We start from the raw sequence: 22,112 nt of genomic DNA, 5'->3' as shown, positions 1-22,112 counted from the left end.
GCAGAGGAGGGAGGTGTGTTTGTCCACTAAGAGAAAACAGGCAACAATAAAGAGACGAAAAAAAGAGACAAATTATATAAGATTTAAAATCTTTTCAGTCTTGTTTTATTTTTTATCTTCTTTGCTCTCTGTCTCTTTCTGTGAGCAAAGTAAGAGATTTCGTATAACTTCTTTAGTTGAGTTTTCATCATCTTTTCTGATCTGTGTTGAAAATAAAGTTTTATAAGCAAAAATTGCTCAATGATCCCATATTCTATTTGCTGGAAATAAATTCCTGTTATATGACGAGATTGCAATATGAGTGTAACATTTCAGACGTGGGTGACGTACCAGCAGATGTCATATTCAAAAAGCGACTTGGGCGATGATTGAGTGGCAGTGCCGTGGTAGAAATGCTACTATATCTGCTGCAAATCATTGTTCACATCCGTTGCCATGTTTTTGAATGACTTATATTGTGAGTTGGTTTGTTTTTATTTGCATAATTATGATTTAATGGAAACAGTGTCATGGTGAAATTTGTTTTTTTTTTTACATTTCTAGAATTTCTGTAATGTTTTCCGTACATGTTTAATGGAAACGCAGCTACTGATTTAGAATTCACTTTTATTCATATTTCATTCATTTATAGCATTTTGCAGTCAACAAACAAAACGATTGCATACCCATAAGCTAATTTAAATTGATTTTGGAGGATGAGCACTGGTTTTGTTTTTGTTCTACAAAGCAACTGTAGTTTTTCTTCCTGTAATTTGTACGTTTACTCTTCAAAAGTAAGCTTTTGTCATTTAACCCTTGTGCTATCTTGGATGACCCCACCCTTACTTTGACGTGTTATTCCTACCATGACAAAGGTGGATAAAAGTGGAAGATTTCATGTAATCCATGGACACCAGTGAAGAAAAAAATCATTGAAGAAAAAAGGTTCAGAGCACTGTCTAGTGGGTCTAGATGACCCAACTCCCAACGTTAAAGTGCCTAGGATAGCACAAGGGTTACCTGGTTATCCTTAAGGCAAATACAACATCAGACACAATAGGTTGGAAAAAATGGCTAGAAAAGACAATATACTTTGCTAATTGTCCAAATGGGAATGATACCAGGACACAGGAGTTAAGATAACAATGCAGAATGTATGTTAATTCAGAGCTAAGGATAAAAAAAAGTCTGAGTGGAGATAAAAACAAATTAGATAGAACAGGACTTTTTTGAAAAAGTGCACCGCTGAGAGCAAAGGGTTTGTAATGGAGAGATAGCGAAGTAGAATGACAAAGAGGAAGAATAACAATGGTGCCAAAGCCTCTTCCATCCCAACTGCAAACATCCCTGATCCCCCCTTTTTTCCCTCATTTAAATTCTTCTCCATTGTAATTTCAATCCAGCTCTAAACCCCCTGCTGCCCGGCAAATAAGCACACTCACAATCACACACCAGCACTCGGAGAGACATCATGGTGCACATTTGTCGACCTCCAACAGCAAACAGGACCATCCCAGGGCACACAGCTCGCACATCCCAGCTAATCCCTATCAGGGAACACACACTGACAGGGACCGCTCGATAGAAAGGCTCAAATTTCACCAGATTATCAAATACATCTTTGTGACCCGTGCCGTACTAACATGAGTGGGGAATAGCATGCAGCTTGTCACTGAATAACCACTGTTTTGTCAAGCCTACAAGCAGCAAGCAGACTTGCACAGTGCTCAGCTGCGCCTTGTCAACATGCATTGTTGACACAGCTAACTTTATCCTATTTCCTCACACAGTAAACCCTTACACAGTGCAAGGGGTTGTCAGGAATGATATCTAACAGAGCAGACATTCTGATCGCAGTAGTGCGAGCCAGTTATGGGTACCGGATGTTCTCGGGTTGTCGTATGTTCTCGGGTCCTTCGGGGTCCTTCCAATGAGTTATATCACTAGAGGAGACATCACGAGGAGAGCACCGCCATGTTGGTGAGGTCAAGTTTTGAAGACCAAACCACTTTTTATAACATTTAATAAAGAGCTCTGTTTTTACTTTCAATCACGTCATTATATGAAAAAGAAGAATGGCTTGAAATTGCTTAGTTTTGTTCAGAAATACAAACTTCACGAGTACCCATAACTTAACTAGTATTAGACTATTTAGATTTTTTCTATGTTCCTTTATTTTATTTTACTTATGTTTTTATTTATTTGTGTTTTATGTTCATTGTTTCTTTTTTTCCCCTCTATTCTTTATTTTCTATGTTAATATGTTATGTTTGGCAATGGTGACTGATCTTCGAGGCAATATTGATTACATTGTTATTGTTCGTTGTTAACGTTAATGTCGTTGTTAATGTATGATACCGCAATTATCAATAAAGTTTTTTAAAAAAACGTAGCGACGTTAACTCATTGGTCGTGGCAACTTACAGCCAATCAAATAGTGTGACGTCATCATTGGTCGAAGGACCCCGAAGGACCCCGAGAACATACGGCAACCCGAGAACATCCGGTACCCACACCAGTAACTTCCTCAGAGCTATCAAACAGCACCAAGAAGAAAGTCATGTCAGCATGGACAGGTCAAGACTTCACTGACAGGCTCATCGTCCCTTTATAATGACCTAATCCAATAATTTTTAAAATCTATTTTAAAAGTGCTCCCAGTCGTCTTGTATTCCTTTTTTAGACAAGATTAAAGAACCTGTTGTTTTCTATGACATAGTTTCTGCTGAGCGGCAGTAGTTCTTTAAATGTTATGGGGAGGACTGTTGGCGTGAATTAAGCCCAGCCCCTTCCCACCGTCCATCTGTGTATGTGCCCTCCCACTAGTTTACAGCCCCTCACAATCCCAACTAGTGCAACAAAAATGTCTTTTTCCACTGACATTTTGTGTCTGCTCCTGATTTACAATTTGAAAAAAGAAATATTCCGAGATGCAAAGTTTAATTTTCTCTATATATGTCCGCCATCATCAGAAAATGCTACAAGAAAACCTGGTGAGCTGAAACTGTACTTTTATTTATTTATTTTTCTTGGAGCTGCCGTGATGAGTGAATTTCTCTCTATGAAATAAAATAAAGAATCATTTAAATATACAAAAAATCCAGTTTTCATCAGGGTAGATCTTTGAGATATTTCCAGCTGGAAATGTATCTTTAAAAAAAAAAAAACATTAAACTGTAATAACTTGGGAAAAAAAGTTATTCTCATGCACTTATAATCCCCAAACTCAAAAACAGTCTGAAAAACAAGTAAAAAAATGACAGGGAGGGATTCATCCATTACAAAGACTTTTTTTTTAAATCACTGCAGACAATATGAACGACAGATGTTTTGACTTTGCAATCCATTTTCTACACTCACTTTATTCTGTTCAGGGTCACAGAGAGGCTGAAGTCTATTCCAGCCTCCATCAGACAACAGGCAGTCTACACTCTTGACATAGCGCTTCTCCAATGCAGAGCAGAGACAAACAACATTGTGCTTCATGATGCACAATACTACAATGATATAGGGAAAAAAAAAACATTTTAGAAAAGATATTACCAACCACGTCATTTGTAATTATACCTTTATTTGCTGCCTCACAACAAACACATTTTTGTGCATTTCAGACCCCAAGTATGACTAGAACTCCCATTTTAATGCAAGGATTCTTAATAGGCATTCTGGCATGAGAGATACCAGGAAATCCAGGAAATGTAGCTTCTTAGATGCAGTGTTGTCCCCATTTTCTCCACAAACAAACTTTGAAGTGAAAAACCCCACTGGGTCATTGCTACAGTTTCGATTTAAAAGTCCTCCACAAATTTTCTGTGGAGATCTTTTTTATTTTTTCTAGTCTCACTCATTTGCAAAAATGAAGCATTCTCTAAAAAATGCACAGACATGCCTGAAAAGCAGGTATATATATATATATATATATATATATATATATATATATATATATATATATATATATATATATATATATATATATATATATATATATATATATATATATATATGTATGTGGGAAAAATCAAAACACGAAGAAAAGCAGTTTCACTTATGTATATATATACACATGTCAGAATCAGAATTTGAATAGCTTTTATTGTCGTTTGCACAGCTTTTACACCGACATACGAGATTAGTTCCAGTACAATCCGCACAAACAGTTCAGAGTTAACTGAGGCTGCAGGAGTAAATGCCTTATACATACACATGTGTGTGTGACCCTTGACCTTTGGATATTTTATTGTAACTGCCTAAATAAGCACATTGACATTTGAATTACATGACAGACTCTACATTCTTTTTAAATTGAGAGTGCTTTGTTGTAACCAACAGAGTAGTATTCCACTAAACCAGTTCCCTCGGGAAACCACTCCTTTTTTTATGTACACATACTTTAATATTTATTTATTATTTTTCTTTTGAATTTTTTGGCTGCTTTTATTTGCTACTACTGAAAAAAAAGGAAATTTACTTTAAAAAAGCCCTTAAGGGGTTAACGTTTGGAAAGTAGACTAAGCTAAACTTGCAGTAGGCTACATAAATAGGGCTAATTTTGGTTATTTGTGCCATTTTTAATGGACATTGAGCTTGAAGCTAAAAAACTGTGCATGAACCAACAACATAATTTCCCCTTTTATAAAAAAAGGGTTAAAAATCCTCTGTGGTTTCCATTGTAACAAGTGTGTTTTGTTCAAAGGTGTTGTAAGAATTAAAACAAAAGAAAAAAAATTCCAAACCAAGACAAAACAACATCTTGCTCTTAACGTAATAGATAAGAAAGCAAGAGCGTCCAGGTTATCCATTAGGCTGCAAGCTTTTAGGTACCCATAGACTTGCTTATACACAACAGACTTATTAGGGAACATTTCAATTTACAATTACTACTCAGATGCACTAGTCTAAAAATCAAATATACATATAGGTTTGTCGTGAATGCAAAACCTGAAAGTTAATTTTAGAAAGCACTTTGTGACAAAGTGTGTTTGCAAAATCAGCCAGGAAGGAAAACAGACAAATCAATGTCAATATTATCTAAGAAGAAAAGAAAAGGCCTGCATGAGTGTTTTCACTGCGGACATCAGATAATGAGACTAAGTGCACAGCATATAAGTGTGTCCACGCGTGTGTGTGTGCAGTAGGTTGGATGTGTTTGTAGAGGAGATTCTGGCAACATGTAGACCCAATGGGATCAAAAAGCCCTTTCTCACATAACTGGTGACTTTTCAGTTTAACTTACCTAGATAGCTGCACTTTCATATACCTAAGGAATTGCGCACTTGTATCAGGGTGGAATACATTTAGTCAACACCGCATCTCAAAGGGAGGATTTGCAGTGATCAAAGTGAAAGAGCAGAAACTTGAAAAGAAGGGGAATATCTTTGTGGGATGTCTCAAATGCACAATTCCTCACAAGGACTACTTTGAACACTGAGTGAATAATTGTAAGGTTAGTCTCTCTGATCTGCACTTTTTAATTAAACGTGACCAAATGAATCAAAAGTAGCGAGGTATAGCGGACAGAATCCCATTTTAAATCTAACAAAAGGAAGAAGGTGAATTAAAAATGTCATAAAATTTAAGAAAAGTGTTATTTATTTTATTTATTTATTTAAGTTCTAAGTCAGACATTGTTAGTATATAGTTTTAAAAATGTGATTTCAAATGCCTTAACACCCTGAGAGAGAAAAGAAAATACATGACAAAGAAGTCAGTTTTAATAATTATTTTAGGTCTCAATGGAATCAGTACCTAAATGAAAAGATTCAATTTTAATTTCTTATATTTCTATTATTCGGACTATAGGCGAATGGTCTATATTTGAACTTGTGCCAAAGATAAGGCGCATCGGACTATAAAGATATGTTTACATTGCCCCCAACATTCAAGTGAGCACTTCCGATAAAAAATATCTATGTAATTACGTGTTGGGCTTCCACATGCAAAACTCTTGCCTTCACACGCAGCTACGCACATTTTTAAGGGCATTTACGGGCTCTACAGACAAAACATGCATCAATTGTATGCGGGTTGAAAGTGATATCAGGTCAAACTTTAAAAAGATCAGGTACTTGGATTTGGCAGTTATGTGTGTGATGAATAATGGAAATGCCACTGAAGAGAAATTAAAAATTGTGGTTTGTGCCCGGATGGAATTATATGACTCTAAGTCTTTCATATAGTAGAATATAACTGTGAAATAATTAGCCTAGACCGAGATTCACAAATTTTGCACCCCCTTCAACATTTTGCACTAAGCCTCTTCCAACTGTAGGTGAAATACGCTAGTCAACAGTGAAAAAAAGAAGAGAAAGCCCCTACCAGCTTGTCCAGTGTGAACACCATGTATTATTTATTATCTATTATGTATTGTGTTAATGTGCATTTAAGAGCCTGTTCTTAAAGGACGTTCTCGAATGCGTCACATTCCTTGTGAAAACATAGTTTAAGACGCAGTAGAACTTGTTTTTAACAAGCTAAACCTTAGACACATTAGAAGTTTTAGCTGCATTAGAAGTGTTAGACATGCTAGCAGATTCACAATAACTAAACTCCCAAACTTGTTTGTAAAACAGAAAATAAAGATTGATACAGTTAAAACAAACTTTACTATGACTACGCACACTTCCAACCTTGTTAGTTACACATAAAAAAGCAGTTCAACACCACTACACGTTAGCCATGTTAGAGTGTATGCAATAACACCCAGCCTTGTGTACAACTTGTAATAAACCATTTTTGACAGAGCGCCGTCAACCTCTCAAAATCGCTTCAGCATCAGTAAACACAACCAGAATAATTCCATACTGTATTTAGGGCACCCCGGATTTTAAGGCAGACGGTCATTTTTTTTTCCAATGTTAAGGTTTTTAAGTGTGCCTTATGGTGTGGAAAATATAGTTTACTGTAACGCTGCATAATCCAATTGTGCAAGCAGCCTAAAAACCTTCAAAAAAAGACAGAACAAAAAACACATGCATAGTAGAAAAAGAAAAAGTGAGTATTTTGCAGCAAGACCGCTGCTTTTTCAGCAGTGTAGCTGCTGTACGTCCTTTCGATTACATTTTCTGAACTTCAAACTAGAAGAAAAGATCCAAACAACCAGTTCCCCTACGCCTTTGATTAACGCTCTCTGGGAAACCCTTTTTTCAGTTACAACTACATTTTTAGAAAAATGACTGCAGGCAAATCAGAATTTCTAAGAGGTGATACCAAACATTGACTTCAAGTCTGTCAGAGTGATAAAAACTATTCAGTGTTCAAAGCATTGTAGCAGACTTGGACTCTTCTAAATGTAACCTGATAGTCCTGTGCTATCATTATGGATGCACCGCAGTGACCTGCGTGGAATCTCAACGTCTGTCTGTGTGCTGTCTGCATATTTGCTGTAATGCTGTATGTGTGTGGGTGTGTGTGTGTGTGGCCTGCATGCTGACTTTTTTCATATCTGAGCGTGGACACATGGAATTCTACACGCCTCAGCAGAGTCCTTTCAACACCCGCCGCTCCACAGACACACACCAACATTCATCACAGGTCGTTTTGCTGACACACTCATGTCACCTCAGCAACCAGATACAGTTAAAGATGTGATAGTGACAGAGGGACAGAGACCACCTCACTGGCAGGGATGGGATTCTCAACATGAAAGAGCATTAAAGTGTGCCTAATTCTTGTTTTATATATGTTTTTCTTGATGTATTTCTTTGGGAATCATAAAACATTGGTAGCATAAAGCTTTGTTTTCATGCAGTTCAGCTTCTCCGTATTTTTTTCAAGCACGCACTGAGGTTTTCATCCTGAGTGATCTCTGCTGCAAACATCAAAGAGGTGTGTGGAAAGTTTTGTGTTTCGGGATAACAGTATGATGAAGTGATGCAGAAATATTGCTCATCTGCTGTGCAAGGGAAAAGTGTCTACAAAGATAATAAAGAGACTGTCAGGACCACAAGCTTGCTAAAAAAGTAAGACCCACATAAGCAAGAAAGATTAGATGAAAAGACAACCCACTAACAAGAACTAATCTTACCTTGGGATGGGAGGAATGTCAGCACAGCCGTCCTCTTCAACCTGTCAGAAGAGACACAGAGTTAGGCGCTGCATTTGCAAAGCATGAGCAGTAATAGATGTGGGATCAGGATCTATGTCAGCTCTGATTAGTATTTTGAAAGGTCATTTTATGAAAAAAGTGACCCACTCCGATCAATTTTTGATCTGTGGGATAAGCATTCCCTGTGGTCTTTTAATTATGATTATGGAGTTTTTCCCCATATAATAATAAAAAATGTGTTGTTTTCTAGGACATGGTTTGTGCAGAACATCAGGAGTTCATTAGAAAGGCGCAGAGCAATCCCACCCCACTTCCCATCACCCCTCAGTTTACACTCTTTACGCTAGTTTACATCCCTTCACAATCCCAATCTATCATTAACAGTGCAACAAAAATGGCGAGCAATATTGGAGCTATCCAGTTGTACAATTTTGAGCCAGATACAAGCTTAGACGAAGAAAACAAAGATGTATCAGAAAAAAAAAAAGTGGATGCATCATAATGGAGCAGAGCAGGGAGCTTGTGGCCCACCCAACATATTTTCTACCCCACAAATAAGCTATTTTTTAAACTGCATTTTTTCATCTGGTCCTGTTTCACAATTATTTGAGTGAAAAATACTCAGACATGAAATTCTTTGTTTGATTTTCTTTATATCATCAGAAAAACGCCACAAGAACATGTGGAAAAAAACACAATTTTTACAGGAGTAGGCCTTTAAGTGTGACATTAAGGTTTTTTTTTTTTTTGGTTAAATAATTTTGAATTTTTAATTCTATACAGATCACCTTTAAATGAATGGCCAAAACTTAAACGTATATTGTCTTTAAGCCACCTACACCACAGTCTTAGCTACTCTGAATTAGCTTTCCTCTTTTTGCACTCCCACTTCCCATCTGGTTTCCATTTTCCCCACCTGCCCATCAGTCTGCAGCCGGGGACAGGTGAACCTATTACACGCTCTCCACACTGCTTGCCAGACACACTCATGCACACACACACAACCAATATAAAATGAATAAATAAATAGAAAACACACTAGCTTACTTCACGGTAATTTAACTTGTCACGCACATCAGCAGAATCGGCTTCGCTGTAAAACGGCTGTTACCGCAGACACATCAGTCTCTTGATGAAGTGGTCTGCTGTCCAGAACAAAGACTGCAAAAAGGAAAACCTTCGGCTGCTGCAAGGACATGGAAATGCAGCTGATTTTGTGCTTACTTCTCAAAAAGGACTAATGTTGTACTGCAGCAAAATGTGAACTAAAATGATAAGTGACAAAAAATGTTCTTATTTACTCCAAGAAAATCCCTACAAATCATAAAACACCTCCTCCAGATTTGTAGGAAGCAGATTTTTGTACAGCAACAATTGTCTGACCTCCAAGAGCACTATTGCAACCTTTCCTCCAAAACTGATACAGATGGGTTAATAAACCTTTGGCTTGCATTAGCAGTGATAATGGAGAAAACACACCATAAGAAAGTAAAAAAAGTTGTCCAGCGTTTTTCCAAATAAAGCTGTAAAGCCTTTTTATTACTTATTAAAGTTATTTATTAAACCTTTTGTATGTTAGGAAAAGATTGCTGACCTGCAAGATTTGACATTTATAATGTGAGGAAAGTGTCAATTGTAATTCTTTGGTTCAAAACTTATTGTTGCATCTCATTTCTCCTTTTTGTAGAACTTTACCATCTTGTACAAAAAGTTTTTTCCAAAGGTTGTAACCATAAAATGCAATTTATTATAAATTCCAGCAGCTAACCTTTTGCCTTAATCTAATGCTCTAGTTAGGAGTAAAAAAATAAGGATATAAACATTTTGCAAGATCCAAAAATAAAAAAAGAAGGAAGTACATTCTTTTTCAAGGCTGAACCAAAACAAGACTTTGCAAACATGTTAATGCAATCAGTGCAACATCTTTGAGGAAATACAACACATCAAAGCTTTTTTTTTTTTTTAGACAGTGCATCACTTACCACCACAGCAAGGTCATTGTCATTTGAAAATAGGCAGCTGTAGAGTGATTCTCCGTTAGTCTGAAAGTGTCTGACACTACTCGTGTTGAAAACTTCAACCAGCGTATCCTTTAACCGAGCTATGTGTGAGATGTTGGAAAAGAAAATGTGTTGATTGCAGGTATTGAAATCTGTCAGTTTTTTGTTTTGTTTTGATTTCTTCCTGCTTTTAGAATGAGTCAAGAGAGATGGCCTAACTTTCACTTGTTTTTAAAAAGCCGCACATGTCAGAGAAGAAAAATAAATCCTTGAACTCCTGCAACATTTTCCGCACTACAAGGCAAACTTAAAAGCCTTAATTTGATTCCAAAAATTACATAAAAAGTGTGTAACAATAACAATTCTGGAGTTACTGTGTAAAAAAAGAAGAAGGACAACCTCTGAAAAATCTTCAGCCTGGCTAAAACCTACAGCTTAGGCTGAGCATGATTCTAGGAAGACATGCTACATGCTAAAGGCTTAACATCAAGTTTTCCCTGTCACAGCAGTGTGGTTCTCCATATTGTCAACTGTCCCAACACTCTTAATGGACTTTGGGGACAGATGTGCGAGCCAGCTGCCAAACCCCAGGCTTAGGATCGTACTTTCTCCACCTCTTTTGGTATCCTGTTAAAATTAAAATGTCCTTAGTATGATAAATTGTTCTTTCCTTTTCCAGGAGAATGAAAAAGCTTCAAGTCATTAATTTTCAAAAGTTAAGTCTGATTAAAACTGAAAAATGAACACATTCAACGCATCATTTCATCATTTTTAGACAGAAATGCCCATTTTAAAATAATCCAAGAAGCTCAAACCAGAGATGGTAAGCAATGCATTGCAGTGGTGCAACAATAAATCAGCAAATTAAATGAAGTCCTCAGTGTCTGAGTGCATTGTCTAAAATCCAATATGAATTCAGTCAGTGGTCCTCAGATTCCCTTCTTCTGCTCTATTTCTCTGGCTGCTCTGCAAGAGCTATTATTAGCAGGCAGAGGGATCGGGTTAAAAAGAAAATTTAATGTCCACTGTAACCCTTGTGCTATCCTAGGCACTTTAACGTTGGGAGTGGGGTCATCTAGACCCACTAGACAGTGCGCTAAACCTTTTTTCTTCAATGATTTGTGATCTTCACTGGTGTCCATGGATTACATGAAATCTTTCCACCTTTATCCACCTTTGTCATGGTAGGGAGAACACGTCAATCTAAGGGTGGGATCATCTAAGATAGCACAAGGGTTAAAAACAAAGGACACACCTACATAAACGTGGAAATGTGCAAGTTTATCTGCAGAAAAAACAATGTTTCAACTAAGTTACATAAAAGTCAACCTAAAGTATTCATTTTTAGCTGATTATGTATTTATATCTTATGAGATAGGAATCATTGAGTTTTATAGGAAATCTAAAAAAAAAAAAAAGAAAATAAGCAGAATAAGCTACAGGAGGAGGAAAATATAAGGTTCACTGAGTGAAAATGTCAGAGGTTGAAAAAGCAAACTGATGGAAGCAAGTTCAGACTTTAAGCCTCATAATCTGCTTCATAACTGTCATTTGACATCACCAAGCAGATGCTTTATCTTAGCTCCTGTTCTGTGTGCCTGCTCTAATGTAACAGGCTGGGGGATCTTTGTCATCGTGTGGAGAGACGCAAAGGGAAAACAGAAAGGCAGGCAGACGGACTTTGTCTATTAATCCACTGCATGAGGGTTGGAGAGGATGAGGAGGGCTTATGGCCACACTCAAGGAGGATAGGAAAAGTAAATGTGGCCATTAATGAACATTACTGATCATTAATACACATATATACACATATATGTTTTTATGATGCCTTTGCATAATAAACTAAGCAGCCCCCATTTTTAAAAACTCCATATGTTTATCCTTTGCATGCATCAATTATTCATGTTCATTTATCCTCATATTGTCACAGTCATTTTTCTCTTTTTTATGTGTGGCTACTGGCTTTGGCAGTGAAAAGAGAACATAACCCCTGTAACTCAGACAGCTAAACCTTAAAAAGTAAAGTTTGTATGTTTCTCACTAACCAAAGCAACATATTCTAATTTAGAAAAGTCTTGGAAAACAGATTTATTTTACAATGTGCCATTTCATTTTATTACCATTCCAGTATTATTCTCTGTGGCTCATCGCTTCCTTTCTACTCTCTTTAGATTTCGTAACGCCCAACTACGGTAGCCGTTTTGGTCCAGTTGTTCCGCTCTGAGCAGCCTTTTTAGACTGAGGAAACTCAGAATGAACTGGAGCTCAGTCCGATTGGAAACGAACCAAGACCACCTCGAAAGATGGGTCCGAGACCAGTTCCTGGTCCTGGACCAGGGTCCGCTTGGGTGTATTTAGACTGAATATTTGTAATCAGGGTTAATGTACTCTTGTACACTTTAGGTGAACCAGATGTTTCCAGTCTTTATGGATAAAAAATATTAGAAGGTAGGTTTGCTCCAGCAGCCCCATGACCCAGAAAGGGATTCAGCAGGTTATTAAAATGGATAGATGGACTATTTCAGTTATGTCTTCTTGGCCTTTGTCATGTTCTGTTTTTAAGGTTTTGTGCACTTTTCCTCTGTCACAGTCACACTTGGATTGAAGTTGATATTTATCCACAGTTGTCTTTATTTATGGATGGAGCCGGGCTATGGGGGAAACAAGTGGGGGAGTCACTATGAGTGTCATTATTGACAAACATTAAGAAATTAACAATGCAAGTTTTTTAAGCTTTGCAAAAATAACATAAAATAAAGCTAACATTGAAATAACATTAAATTAAAAAAAATTAAATTCCTGGCACAAGGCTGGTTTCTCTCTGTGTCCAGCATCTTAGATTGTTGACAATCTTTGCTCATAACCGAGTTATAAGATGGAAAAAAAGATAACTGCATTAAAATAACTAAAATCTGCAGAGGAGCAGCATTATGACTAAAATTTCTGGTCTTTCAAAAAAACCTTCTTTGGCTTTTCAATGCTCACTGAGTAAATAACCTCATGAGTTTTTGCAATAAGAATGAACCAACTACTGCGGAACCAACCTTTGTTCAGACAAAATTGCACACTACGGCCAATTCAGAAAAGACACACAAAAAAGTCAGGAGTGTGTTAAAGCAAATAAAGAAATAATCCATACAGGTCTGAATTAAAGCAAAAATGTAAACATGTTGAGATGTACCCGCGTTATCCTTGTGTTGATTGCAGGAATTAAACCCTCTCAAAGAAAACATTTCACACAACTAAAGACCTCACACACTAGCTAGATAATGGTCTTTAGTTTTTCTTTCTGTGGCCACTAAATTGCTATCACTTAATTCAACAGAGACACATATGGCTTTAGAGAACAGTTCTCTACTATTTAGTCATTATAAGTTGTTGATATTTGCCCAACAATAAACTTCTTCATTTCAACTTCTTCATCAATGCAAATTCTCCATTGTAACACACTATTGATGAGATAAGTACTATTTAGCTTTTTTACTCAATAATAATAAATCTCACAACAATCTCTATAACTTCCACTAAAAACAGGCTTCTGTTTGATCCCTTCTTTGACACAGGAAACAGTTCATCATCGTCCCATAAACGTACATTTGAAGGTTAAAAAAACAACTTTCAATAGTTCGTTTAATCTAAACCTAACAGAGATTGGACATTCTCCACCAGGGGTGTCAAAACTTATTTTCACCAAGGGTCACATCAGCATAGTAACTAAATTCATTTCAATACACTAAAACTGGAATGTTTCCTCTGAAAAAAAACATAATTTGTGTCAATTATGAATAAAAAACTAGAGCATTTATTATATTTATTGACCCTTTTCCTTCTTTTTATAGCTCTGCCTTCACATTCTCACCTAAATCCATGGTAGATGTTCAAAATCAGCCAGCTATAGGAGAAAAAGCATGGAGCTTCAGTTCAATTGTTGGTTTCTTTTGTGTGTGTGTGTGTTTTTTTTTGTGTTTTTTTACCTCTTGTGATTTTGGACATTATAAATTCACTTGAATTCTCCTTCTGGAGCTTTTGTTCTCATTGTTCTTTTCAATGGTCTTAGGTTTTACTGTATATTTTTTAACACTGTTTTTTTTTTGCTTTTAATTTCCTTTTATAGAGCTCTTAAGTGTTTAGGAGGTTTGTATATTTGATTTTTTTAGAAATTCCAACAAGTTATCCACATCTAAGGTTTTACTCTCATTAAGCAGAGTTCTGTTTTTGTACCTTTTTTACTTTATTTTTTATCTATTTTGTCCTGAAAAAATTGTTTGATTTAGAGTTTTTTTTCAAATATTACTATTTTTAATTTTGATTCATATATTTTTTTTTAAGTAGAATGGTGTCTTGTGACAAGATAATCTAAATTTGTAATCCTATTAATTTCCAACAAGAGTAGTAGTTCCCCAACACTGCTTTTTCACTGATGGAAAAAGGTCATTTTTTCAAAGGGTATTTTTGCTGTTGTTTTTTTTTTTCACCCAGGAGAAAATTTGTAACGGTGACGTTACGTTCACACTGGGCATGTGACGCGTGTTTAAGAACGCACATTCTTGAACAAGCATTTAACCCATGGTTTTCACACTTGTCTGTCGGTACCAGATACTAACAGGCATCTGCCACCTACAGTTGGAAGAGGCTTGATGCGAAATTTAGAAGCGAAATGAATCTTGTTCTACTACAACAAATATTACATACATACAAAGGGCTTGGTATCATATAATTTCCACCTGGACACAAACCACAATTAATAATTTTCTCCTTCATAATTTTCAAATGGTTGGCACATCCGTGAATTTAAAGGGACGCCATCCATATGTCCCTTCCAAATCTGAGTCACTGATTGGTCAAAGTTCACCTGGTTTAACTTTCAATGCACGTTAAATGGCTGCATGTTTGTTCAGGTAGAGTCCATAATGGTTGTAGAAAGTTGCATAACTACGGGTGAACACAATAGTTTTGAACACGAATTAGGCGCATTCACATAAACCTTTTAATTAAAAGTAGTTGCTTGAAGATGCATTGCTGCGGGTGGTGCGAACGTAGCCTAATAGTGAATTGATAAAGCAGTCTCCTGAATTTTTCTGTTTTACATTTTTGGAACAGCTTTTGTAAAGGATAGATATAAAATATTTGCTCATAAATAATTTTAATGTTCAGAAATGGTCATAAGAGGCCAGAGGAAGACATGGAGGAAAAATAATTTTTAAGTTAAAAATATGTTTTGTACAATAAAATGGGAGTGAACAAACATATCTAAAAGCATTCAGGAAAATACTATTTTATTTAAAAATGTAATGTAGAGCAAAAATCATTATTACAGGTTAAAGGTCCACTTAAACAGAGATCGCTGGAAAATATTTACATTCTCTAACAAAGTGTGAAGATGCTAATAAATAAAGGGGGAGCAAAGAACTGAAACGGGGTGAAGCTGCCGATGAAATCGTCAGGAGTGGATGATAAATCGAGGGATGAAGACAGAGGGAGGGCAGAAACTGTGACGAAGCCGTCTGCTTTGAAAATGACATGAAAATGAAGGCATACTTGGGGAGAAGCCAGAATGTGGTGACACCTGAGGTTTGTGCGGGATTAGGGTAGGTTGGCTCACCACGATAAGATGACTGCCACCTTATCTGCTGCCGTCAGACTGCTAACACACATTGTAGACACAAACAGGCACCAACAAATCAACACAAGTGCAGCTCATAGAGTGTGACTGGGGGATAGCAGACGAAACACCGTTGGAAGATTGGCAGAAAGGTGTTTGGGTCTGTGATTGGAACTGACTCAGAAATCTGTGCATCACTGTGCATATAGTTATGCATATGCATTTTTATAATTTAGGAAAGGGATATTTGAAGCTATCCAATTTTAAGCTATTGGAAATAAAGCTAGCATCATGTTTATTTTTCTTTTAAATGGTGCCACGTTTGCAAATGCGCATGCATGTAACTTATATTTGCAGGATGAGCAGCAGAGTCAGTATGTGGGTTGTACCCATGAAAAATCTTGCCAGATCTTCTCTGCCAGTGCCAAACACCTTTATCTAGTGTTGACTCCTGCTTTGAGACTGGGGTATCCTCAGTTGGAGACATTAAGGTGTCTTTTTGCCACAAAATTTGTCAGGATTTGCTAGCTTAGACCCCACAAGACGAAAATGTGCCTACATCAAATTAATCAAAGGTTAAGATGTAAAAAAAAGAAACATGGAATTCAAGGCTGCATACTGTACCAATACAACAGATTGGGAGAAAGAAAATGTCCAGTAGGTTTGGTGGAGTTTTGGTGTACCAAAGCCACTGGATATTGTTTGCTGAAGGTAGTGTGATGACTGTGGCAGCAGTCCATCAAACTTGAATGATGATGTTTGTCATTGACACTCAGCACAGAAAACTATTGAGATTGATGCCAGTTGGAGTAGTGGTTAGCACTCTCACCTCTAAGCAAGAAGGCTCTGGTTCAAATACCAGTTGGGACCTTTCTATGGGGAGTTTGCATGTTCCCTCCTGCTCATCACAAAGTCTCAGACAATTCAAGATGCTTTTGTATGAGATTTTTGCATCCAAGGAAGGTGCTGCGAGAATTCTTGAGTAAGGGGGGCGGAGATGAAGAGCACTCCGACTGTCGGCCTCCAACACCTAGTTCTACCAGTTCCTGAACCGCTTTAACTGTAGTTTATGCCCCTTAACGAAGAAATGCAGTCATTTGAATCTAAAGCGACTGGAAAATATCCTGATCCCGCGGAGAAGATAATCATGGAGAATAGTTATTATCCAGATAAATAAATGATAGATAAAAAATGGCCTGTTGTGGAAGAAGCAACACTCAAAACATGCTGCTGCTGGACAGAGGCGCCGTGCTCGATACTCAAATCCCCCTGCAGGACCTCAAGCACTTAACTGATAAAGGAAGAAGCACAGGCTCCTGGTTTTGAGGCACAGAATGACAGAGTGTCAGTCTAAATATGCGTGAATGAGTATGCTACGGTACATTGTATTATTCTGAATAAAAAGAAAACCCTTTTTATGTAGAGCAATATTCCAATGTTCTATAATAAATGTTTTACAAAGCTTCAGAAATGTTTAAGAAGGGTTTTTGATGAGTAAGGATCGGTGGATGACATTCTTCGGCCGCAGGGGTGGGTGGAGTGGGGCGTGGTTCCACGTATTTGTCGATTGTGCATATTCGCATGAGTCTCTGGACCCTGAACTCCAGAAATACGGGGGGAATACTGCAACACGCGGCGATTTATACTAATTAGCTAAACACTTTTGTATCAGGGACAAAAGTAATGTGTTAGATTGCTCCATTATTTACTTATGACGCCATTAGCATTCCCACTATACTTAAATGACTTTACTCTCAACACTAATCAGTAGATACCTTTGGAATTGGGGAGCAAAGAGCATGGAATGACACAGTCGGCAATCCTGACCTCAAGCTCACAAACCACTGGTGGGAAAAACTTCTTGTACTAATTGTCAAACCTCGAATGGCAACTCTGGTGTGTAACCAGACGTAGGAAGTGTTGGCCTCTTGTAATGTGTTTTGTTTTTCCATCTTTACAATGTTATTTCTCAAATCATTTAATTAAAAAAATCTTGTTTTTGTCGCTCGCGTACTCCTGATTGGGGACTAGATCGTTCACACCTGTTTGGCATTTAGACAACCTATATTGGGCCTTCACGCCATCCAGCCATTGTCGGTTCGTCTGCTTCCATGAAGGACTCACCGATCAAAGCCAAGGCCTACGCCAAAGCTCACACCAAAGCCCACGCCAAAGCCCACGCCAAAGCCAACGCCAAAGCCAACGCCAAAGCCAGCGCAAAAGAACTCAAACCAACCCCAAAGAACCAAAGCCAACCCCAAAGAACCGAAGTCAACCCCAAAGAACCAAAGTCAACCCCAAAGAACCGAAGTCAACCCCAAAGAACCAAAGTCAACCCCAAAGAACCAAAGCCAACCACAAAGAACCGAAGTCAACCCCAAAGAACCAAAGTCAACCCCAAAGAACCAAAGTCAACCCCAAAGAACCAAAGCCAACGCCAAAGAACTCAAAGCCAACGACAAAAACCAAAGCCAACATCAAAGAACCCAAAAACTAACGCCAAAGATCCAAAGCAAAACCTCTCTTCATCCCACAATAAATTTCACAATATCAAACTAAGTCCCTGTCTCCATTTTTGGGTCCAGCTTACTTAGTTCTGTATGAAATACATGCATGTCTTTCTAAACATCATGACTACATTTGTGCTGTTCAAGGGGACAGACTGCACCCCCAAAGGCGATCGGTGCAGTTTATGGTTAGATTATAAAGCAAATCTACATCATGATTAACCATCATTACTTTGGCAGATAGTCGGGGACAGAGATTGGATTTTTATACCCTGGTTGCTTTGATGTGAAGCCTGGGAGAGCCAGTCTAATGATTCAACGGTCATCTAGAGCCATAAATGTTAATTAACAGCCTCAGCTACTGGACATTCATTTCCTGCTAGAGCCAAAACGAACGGCTCATAAAAAATATGGCGTGTGGGAACATGGCTGTGTGCATGCTATTGGGAAGCTGTGCTGCAGAATGTGACATTCTTTGAAGGTCTGTGTCCTTCATGGACACGCTGTAATGCAAGTCATCCAATTGGCTGCAGAAGGCTGATAGCTCAAAACTTAACTAGATATTCACAAAATGATCACATTGTTTGTCAGGAAATAGTCCAGTAAAAGTACACCATGGCCACATGGTCGACACCAACAACAGGTCAGGGCAAGTTCAGACTTTTAAACGTCTCTAAGAAAGGTAAGGATGCCTTTCTGCTACTTATAAAATGCATTGTAAAAACATGTGTATATATATATATATATATATGTTTCCTGCACATCTGTTTCTCATCCAGTAATAATGAAAAAAGCTTGTTTCTATGTCTTCTGCTGCAGCTAAGCAAATATCTGCGTTACCTTTTTACCAGTACAGGGTTCCCTCGTTCATTGCAGGAGTTACTTTCCAAAAATAAGCGTGATCGCTGAAATCCAAAGGAGTATGATTGCAGACGTTTATGGCAGTAAAACTCCTCACTGTCCACTTTATACACTTTTCTCAGACAGGCATGAACATTTTCACCCTTTTCTCTTGTTTAAATTCTCAAAATTTCATTGAAATTAGGTCCAGGATCTTAGAATGAAAACAAAGATCTGATCACGATCACATTTTTCTGTAGATCTGAAGAGCTCCGCGTTTCTGTACAAGAGACATGGCACAGAGGAGATTGATTGACGAGGTTTCCAGCCAATCAGGACACAGAACAGGGTACGCTGTTTAAAAAAAAAGCAGCATAATCGCTCTAAAAGAATGAGCTAAACCGGGAAAGATGAACTGCGACGTAGAAAGGCTGTCTTTTGTTCTATTTGACAGGGATTTTAGAGGGTTTCAGGTTGGAGCACAGACTGCAGAAGGGTGGAATAAAATGTCACGTTCTATGCAGGTCTTGACCGTGTGGCTAGATAGAATGAAAAAACATGGGTCTCTGATATTGTTCAGTGGGCCGGACCAAACATGGAGGCGGGCCGGATCCAGGCCGCGGGCGGTAGTTTGCCCACCCATGATCTAGAAGTACATAAAGGGAAATCTGCAGTAAATTACTTTAATGATAAGGATGTGAGTTTCTGCAAGGATGAACAATAGTGTTGTAAACTATAAACAGCATGAACAAGTGCTTGGTTTCCTGTTTTGTCCTCGCTCCCTTTTGGTAGACATCAGCTTGAGGATTTAGAGGAAAGCAGAGGGAAAAGGAACTTCAGCACTGCAGACCAATTGGCTGGTGTTGCTGGTTATTGGACGCATTCTTAGTATTTTTCAACATTTTCTAATGTAAATTGGACAATTCCTAAGTAAAGTCATTTAAATGGAAAAGTGTTAACAAGCAGAAGTAAAAGGGAAGGGTTTTCTGAAACAGCAAATGCAGATTTAGTATTAATTGGTTTTTTTTTTTTTTGGATCTGCTCACAAGGACATTAAGTGTCTCACAAATTGGGCCATTTGGACATTACTATTGTTGTTTAGGTTAGTCATGTAAACAGTTCTAAACCGCAACAAAAAGAGACCCTAGCTAGAGATTGTCAGTGATATCGTTATGCAACCATTTCTCCCTAAAGTGATCCAGATGGTTTTGTTTACCAGTTATTGTTTAATACATTAACTCTATTGGCAATCGTGTTTTCCAAGTTAATTTTGCAGGTATTAGCCCTAATATGAACTCTTTACATCAGCCAAGCCATCATTGTGTGTTTTCAATGGCAGCTAATGGAGACAAACTGTAACCGTCTCTTTCCGCCTCCCTCTTGTCTCTTTTCTTTCCAAGAGCCATCTGTCAATCCATTTATCCATTTCGCCTCTCCATCTTTTCCGTTTCTTTTCAGTGTTCCCATATAAGTATGCTGTAAGACAAATATTTCAAACTATATAAAAATATTCTGACAGAAAGGATGTTTTACAGGGGGTCTAACATCCGAAACTAGGGTATGCTGATAGGAGAAAAGTTCCCACCTAGGAGCCATGCTTGAGCGGTTTCTAATTATAAGTTGGAAACCAGACAGAACATTTCCCATGGACCCACGAGGGAGAGATAAATGGGGGAACAAAAAACAGAGAGGCAGGAGCAGAGGGACCCCCAAACAGAAATAAAGACAAAAGGAGGATGAAACAGAGGCAGTTCACTCAAAGTACAGTCAGGGAGTGTCACAAGATAAGAATCAAACGAAAATGCCAACAGAAAAATAAAGATGACTGAATCAAACATGTTGGACACTGAGGGAGATGCCTGAGTCACGACTGCCCTTACGGGTGGATATGGGTTGGAAAACTTTGGAAAATGCGTAAACCTGTATGGGTCATGCAGGTGGCCTGTATGATTGTTTAAGTAGTAGAATGCTCGATGAGCTCGTAGGGCAAAAATGTTCATGCGCATTTTTTCCAATGGGGCTGCTGTTGAGGACAGGTCATAGCAAATTCTTAAACAACTCATAAGAAGTAGGTGAGATGCAGGCACATCTAAATGATTTTTTTAATTTTATGTCAACCCCCCTCAAAACCCTGCGCACTGTGCAAGGAGCTTGTAAGTACTGTTCAAGGTGCACATCCCTCGCACGCAGGCTGACTGTTAGAAATGAGGAAATTAGACAGTGTAGTTAGATCCTATACAGGCGTCCACGGTCTCTTGCATATCACATGTACTCCCCATCTGTGCAAGCATTTGCACGTGGTCAGTGCGCGCACCTTAAAAATGACTGTCGTGCTGTGAAGTCCATCGTATGACAGAATCACCTGTACATCATAAGTGCGTGCTTACATTATCCCTACAAATACTTCACAGTGCATTTACCACAAGCATGACAATCGTATGTCCTATTTCCACAATGTCCGTGAAGGTGATGGCATGAGCTTCAAGCTAACTGCAGGACACACCTGCACTCCTGATGCAGCCCCTTCTTTCCATGACCTTCTATGGACGTGGACAACCTATAAACTTGCAGAAACCGTAAGGGTCAACCCCCATAGAGGTGCATGTGACTAAAAACAGTCCAGTTTGGTTTATAATATTTTTTTAAAGATTTTTTCAAAGACTTGTCAAGAATTTCGGTCTCAAATCCCTAGTTTATCCTTCCATCTTTCCCTTTCCCATACCAAGTTGATCCCTTTAGCTATGGACACACTAAGCATGTGATTGCCCATGGTGTTCATACTGGATGATTAAGGTTGGGTTTTTTTTTTTTTTCCTCCTGTTAACTAGTGCATGTTTGCCATCTACAAGTGGAAAAGGCTTGGTGCGAAATGTCGAAGCGGTGCAAATCTTGGGAATCTTGCTCCAGGCTTTTCTTACACAACTTAATTCTGATTTGTGAAAGACTTGGTGTCATATAATTCCAACTGGGCACCTACTGCAACTATTTTTCCTTCATGATCAATTTTTAATTGACTGTCCCTTCTGTGACTTAAAGGTGACGACATCCATACGTTACCACCAAATATGAGTCCATGATTGATCAAAGTTCGACCTGGGTTTACCTTCAACATGAGTTCCACTGAACACGCGTTTTGTAAG

The 22,112-nt window shown here is 38.0% G+C and overlaps 1 protein-coding gene across 2 annotated transcripts in view; it reads right to left on the bottom strand.

The window, feature by feature from the left end:
- cntfr (ciliary neurotrophic factor receptor) overlaps positions 1–22,112 on the bottom strand; it is a 308,603-nt gene that overhangs the window by 262,369 nt on the left and 24,122 nt on the right. For both annotated transcript variants that reach the window (XM_023961135.1, XM_023961133.1), the window contains exon 2: positions 8,003–8,043. The gene's annotated coding sequence lies outside the window, so the exon portion shown is untranslated. The remainder of the gene's footprint in view (positions 1–8,002; positions 8,044–22,112) is intronic.

The sequence above is a fragment of the Oryzias latipes genome, chromosome 12 (genome assembly GCF_002234675.1).
Source record: "Oryzias latipes chromosome 12, ASM223467v1".
NCBI classification, from domain to species: Eukaryota; Metazoa; Chordata; class Actinopteri; order Beloniformes; family Adrianichthyidae; genus Oryzias; species Oryzias latipes.
This window is presented reverse-complemented; position numbering and strand designations above follow the sequence as displayed.